Source organism: Artemia franciscana, unplaced genomic scaffold (assembly GCF_032884065.1).
Source record: "Artemia franciscana unplaced genomic scaffold, ASM3288406v1 Scaffold_188, whole genome shotgun sequence".
NCBI lineage: Eukaryota > Metazoa > Arthropoda > Branchiopoda > Anostraca > Artemiidae > Artemia > Artemia franciscana.
The window spans coordinates 602,538-608,838 of NW_027062997.1; positions in this window are offsets into that span (position 1 = coordinate 602,538).

The window sequence follows — 6,301 nt, forward strand, 5'->3', positions numbered from 1 at the left end:
AGCCCCTCCTCAAGTCCAGAGACTTATACTGCAGCTTCAGCCTTACAATCTCTACTTGCAGTTTTGACCTGGATCAGAAATTCCTGTGGCTGATGGTCTATCCAGGCTGCAAATACCCAACACAGATGATAAACTACAGAAGAAACTTGATGTTTATGTGCACCAAGTCAGCACACACTTACCTGTGAGTGATAGCAAGTTAGCAGCAATCAAGGATGAACCAACAAAAACCCCTAACTGAAGGATTCCTCAAAGCTATAGAAAATGGATGGCCAAGCTGCAGGAAAAGGTGCCTGTCAAATATTGTCATGTTCTGGAGCATCCAACATGAACACTCCACAGCAAATGGCATCATCATTAAAGGAGAGAGACTTGTGATGCCCCAAGCTTTAAAACCTGAAATCCTGACGTTACTACATGCTGCCCATCCTGTTGTGGATAAAACCAAGCAATGGGCAGGCAGGCTTGTATACTGCCCAAGTCTGAATGGAGACATTAAGCAGTATGTCTGGAAGTAAAGAACTTTTGCCAAAAAACTGACTTCAAAACAAAAAGAGCCCTTGATCAACCATTCTGTCCCACCTCTGACATAGCAAAAGGTTGCATCTGACCTCTTCAAGTGCAATGGAACTGATTTTTTTATCACTATAGATTATCACACTCAATTTTTTGAAGTTGATAAACTGAATACATTCACGTCAAAGCCAGTGATTACCAAACTGAAAACTCATTTTGCTCAATATGGAATACCAGTGGTATTCATATCTGATAATGGTAGACAGGATGCCTCAACGGAATTCGAGGGATTTGCAAAGGTATGGAGATTCAGGCACCTTACATCCAGTCCAATCTATCTGCAATCCAAGAGACTAATCAAGAAATCAGTATAGACAGCCAAGAGCCTGATGACCAAGACATCTGAAAATAGTGACAACCCTACCTGGGACTCTTAGAGTACATGAACACTCCCGTAGATGGCCTAGCTGCACCAACTCAAATCCTGATGAGGTGCCAGCTATAATCAATCCTACCACACACAATCAACCATCTACAAAAGAAAGTAGTCCCAGAAAAGAAATTTCTGAACCCCATGCAGAGAGGCAGCAGCAGCAGAAGTCTTACTATGACAGATCAGCTAAACTCCTGTTTCCACTTGCAGTAGGGGATTAAGTACATGTTCAAGCATCCCCGTGAAGCATCTTGAGTCCAGCAACCATCATTGCCTGTTCAGAGCTGCTGCAATCATATATTCTGGAAACAGAGGATAGTTGGTGATAAGAAGGAAGAGGAAGCACCTATCAGACCTTCCAAAATGCTGTCCTGAAGATCAACAAAGCAGGGCTGTATCAGTCTTACCGAACCAGCAATTGCTCAATATAATCACTGTCAGAGATTGCACATCCCCAGCAGAGTCACAGAATAAATGTTACAGCTCACCCTTACCATTGCTACCAGCTACACCCCACGTGGAGGTAACACCCACTGGAGGTTCTCCAGTACCACCACTATCAGTTTACATTAACCAATCCAAACCAGGTCTGAAAGAGCTGTCAGCTCACCTGAAAGGCTCAACCTGTAAATAGAGACAGTATGGGAAGAAGAAGAAGTGAGTAGTTAATGAATATGTAAGAAGCAAGCCTAGCGCATTCTTACATGCACCTTTCTGAAGGTATATATTACAGTGTATAAGCCTGCTCATTGTGGATGAGTAGGAGTAAGTGTTGATTGTTGATGTAAGAGGACAAAAAAGCATCTTAAATGACAAAAGAAGAAAGATATAACATTCTGCTATGCTTGTGCTTGATTCCCTGCTGTGCTTATACCATGCTTTGCTTACCTAATATTTGTGCTATGCTTATAAGGTGCTTTATTTTATAGGTAGCAAGGGTCAATAAACCTTATAAATACAAACATTGCAGTAGGGATTCTTCTGTTGCTTGAATTCCATTAGGTAAGTTCTTTGCCAATGAGAAAACAGTGAAATACACATGAGGAATATTTAGTTTTGGTATGTATTTCACCATTGGGAGGGAGAGGGGGGGGGGGTATGGGGTAAAATAATGTGAAGCACTTTCAGGAATAATATTAGCAATTTAGAAAAAAAATTGTTGTGGTTTTCACAATTTGATGGTGTTTTCTTCTGGAGGATTGATTTTACACTAAGTTTGAGAAAAAAGCAAATACTAGGAATCAATATAACTAGATTTGCTGGTACCAATGTTTGTCAACATCAGGATTGCAAAACTTGCTTGATTTCTTTGGAATGAAGTTATTGGACAAGGGAATTCTATAAATCATGTGCTGATAGCAACATGAAATCTGACAAAAAGGCTAAATCATTGGATGTTGCTAAACAATCATGTTTCAACAAATAATATTACAGCTTTTAAAGCAGCTTTGGTTAAAACCTCTTTACAAAAGGCGAACTAGAATATTTATGATCTTAGAGTGGTATTCTTTACTTAGTACCCCTTAATGGGACTGCTAAGAGTATCTTTCTTGCTAATCATGATGTATCCGTTTGTTTTTGTTATGTTATAAGCTTATGAAATTTATTCTTTATGGTTCCAACCAAGATGAAGATTTTCAATTCCTGTTTACTTTGTTTACTGTTTCTTTTATTAATTGTATTTTTTTTACTTTTCAAAGAAGTGCTATTGTCCTTCGTCATGAGACAGGTCTGTGGGAATGTACCACTGCCAGGTCTATGGGAATGTAGCCAAAAGGGGCTTTGTTTGTAAGAATAAAATAGACCTATGGGCAACGCTGTTCCAAGGGGAGGTGGGCAACTGGGTCAGCTGCCCTGAATGCTGGGGAAGGTGTCCTCATTGATTTGGCCTTATCTGTATATACTTTAATTGGGAGGGAGTTGTTGTAATTAATTTTGCCAGCACACCACCAGCCCTAGGAACAGCTCTGTCTATGAGAATGTTAACATTTATGGTTTTGTTACTGTATTTTTCAATCATTTTCTGAATCAAAAATTATTTTTACTTTACTTTTTGTTTACTACAAGAAATAAAACCATCAGATTTTTAATCTATGCTCCTTGCCAAAGAAGTAATTTTGAACATTTGCACCCCTAATAACATTTGCTTGTTGTTTGTTCTGTTGATTGATTTGTTATAAAACCAATTATTCTGTGTAGACTCAAGATATCCATTTTAACCTGAGTGATCTGGCTTAAAATTTGGGTTAAAAAAAAATCTTAAAAGTGTCAAAAATACAAATAACAATAAAAAAATAAATACTATAATCTAATTGACTCAAAGATGCTATATATTATAAACAAAAATGTAACTATTTTTAGTTTCATTGCCTTTATGCCTATATTGTATGGCTATATATGCTATTGCACTATTAGGACAGTGAGAAAAAAATTATCACAAATCAAAGCATTCCTTTTTGTTTATCTCCTTCAAGAGAGCATCTGACCAGAAGATGATCTCTTTTCCCAGGGTGCTCTCTTTTATATATGGGAATTCTATAGGCTGACTACCTGATTGGAGAATTTCTTTTGTAACCTGGTAATAATGTGCTTTTAGTAGAGTAACTTGGCAACTTCATACTTTTATCATACCTCACCTGAGCAGAAACCCTATTTTCTTGGGTTTCACTTTTGTAGTTGTTGGATGAATGTAGACTTTTCCATAAAATTTAGCTACAAAGGAAGAAAACATGTAACTTGAAGATGTTCATGTTTTTTCCAAATATAGACATAACTTCTGAGGTAAATTCCATTTTAAGCCCCAAAAGGTAACTTTAGTTTTTAGATAGTGATGTAAAGTTAAAGGGTTGGTTAAAAGCCAATAAGGGTAAGATACCTAATAATGAGCCAGCTAATCCTCTCTTTACTAGCTAAATCATAGCTTCATCATCACACCAAGAAAGTGGATTATTAATAATAATAATAATAATTTATTTTTAACCCACATCATAACAAGTTATGGCACTTGTGGAGTAACAAAAAGAAAAAAAAATGAAATACACTACAAGTAAAATACACTACAAATAGAAAAAACATTACGCTACAATGAGATTAACCGAACAGACAGGCCAAAGGATGATGAGGCGATAAACGATAAAAAGCTGATTCCGACAACCTTCCATACATGAGGGCCAACTTTGCACTTATATCAGGGACATCAAACTTACAAATTATCTTCCTATTGCTATACCAAGGGGGGAGATAAAGTAAAAATTTACAATATCTGAAATAAAAAATCCGAATCTGATTAACATCTTTTTTCTTTAAAAGGGGATAAAGACCAGAAAGATAAAGGACAGAATGATCACGAAACGTAGCATATAGTCTACCGAGTGCACGTCTATTATACTTCCCTCGATTAGCAACTATCTTAGAATAGCCCGTTTGAATTTTCTTTTGAACATCACAAACAGTGCACAAAATAGGCAAGAAATTGAATTCGTAACAGTAATACCCAACCACCGAAAGGTGGAAACAAAGGGTATTGAAAAACCGCGACAAGCTAAGGGAGCATTAGAGGAAGTCGGACCATTAAAAACTAGAAATTCACATTTCTCAACATTAAGAGAAAGACCAATATTAGAAAATAGACGTGAAACTTTTGAGACCATAAACAAGAGACCTTGCTTATTTTTACACAAAAGTCATCTGCATAAGCAAGATAAGAAACATCTGAGAGTCCAATAAAATAATTTGATCTAATTTCATCTAAAATACCAGAAATGCACATTTTGAATATACTAGGTGATAAAACCCCTCCCTGCTTGACACCTCGACATAAAGGGACAAACGGAGATACAGATTTATTAATTCGGAGAAAAGAATTCTCATACCAAAAACGAAGAAGAAAAATGACTGAAAGATTTACACCATTATTAAAAAGGGAAAAAAAAGCTTGACTGTGAACTACATTGTCAAAAGCTTTAGAAAGGTCCAAAGTACACATATAAAGTGGCGACCCCTCAGCCATGCTATTCTTAAGGGCGGAAGAAAGAACAAGGTGTGCATGTTGACAACCAATACCAGCTTGGAACCCAAATTGATTCGATCCAAAATTTATATTTTCATTTAAATGAGGAATTAAAATATATTCAAGGATTTTACTCAAGTTACACGTAGTGGTTATAGGGCAATAAGATGAACATTGAGAAGGGAGTTTTCCCCGCTTTAGAATTGAGGTGACATTTCCACAAAGAAAGCTATCCAGAACCAGAGAAGATGTTAAACACATTTAGAACAACAACTGCAAATGAAATAAAAGAACAACACACTTTGGATTTATATTATTTACACTAATACCATCAATATCAATGGATGAAGATTTCAGTTGCTTAATTGCATTTTCAACAGCAGTTATTGATACTGGAATAATATGGCCCTGATGAAGCAAAGGCAGTAGAATTTTAGAAAGTAACCGAGAATAATGTGACTGCACAAAAAAATTAATTTTGGAAAAAATTCCCGAATAGTAAACATACAAAGTTCAACTAGAAATCAAATCACTATTATAAAGATCACTTATATCCAGCTTCTCAGAATTGATCAGTTTAGACCAATCCTTTTTAGAGGCTGGAAATTCCATACCCTTATAACAAATAGATTTAAGGTACTTTTTATAATCATTCTTTGTTTTCTGCTTTATATCCGCAACAGACCCCGTTATAGGTCTACCACAATCAACCCAAATTCGAAGCCAAAGTTTTGCCTTATTTTTAAAATTCTTTAATTCAGGATCGGCAGCCCATATAGATTTCCGCGTTTTTGTACGAATACGTTCCTGGGGAACCGCAATTTTTTCAGCTTCTTTCATACATCTAATTATATCATCATAACATCTATCAAGATCACGCTTACTACCCTTTACTTGCAATTGGAGTAGATGATAAGGCACACGAATACAATTAAGCAGTGTAGATAAAGACAATATATATAAAGCAATATTGGCTCTTTTCCAATTACTACATTTAAACCATTTAGAATTCCCAATAGGGGCAACATTGCAAAGGTTACATTTCAGTTCAGTAGTAAATGAAAGCGATAGATGGTCAATGTCATCAGACTCAATATCAACATGAATAATCAAGCATTTTAGCTGTGACGAACTGATTATATGATTAATATTAGAAACACTACCAGATTGATGGATATAGGAGTATGATAAATCTTTCTTCAGAATCACGTAAGGGGGCATACACTCCAATATTTCTCGGGATCGATAACTTTGTTCATCCAAATCCGTGTTAAAGTCACCAAGAACTATAAAATCAAGTTTATTTTCCTTGACACAATTCATCACGGACTTTAAAGACTTGC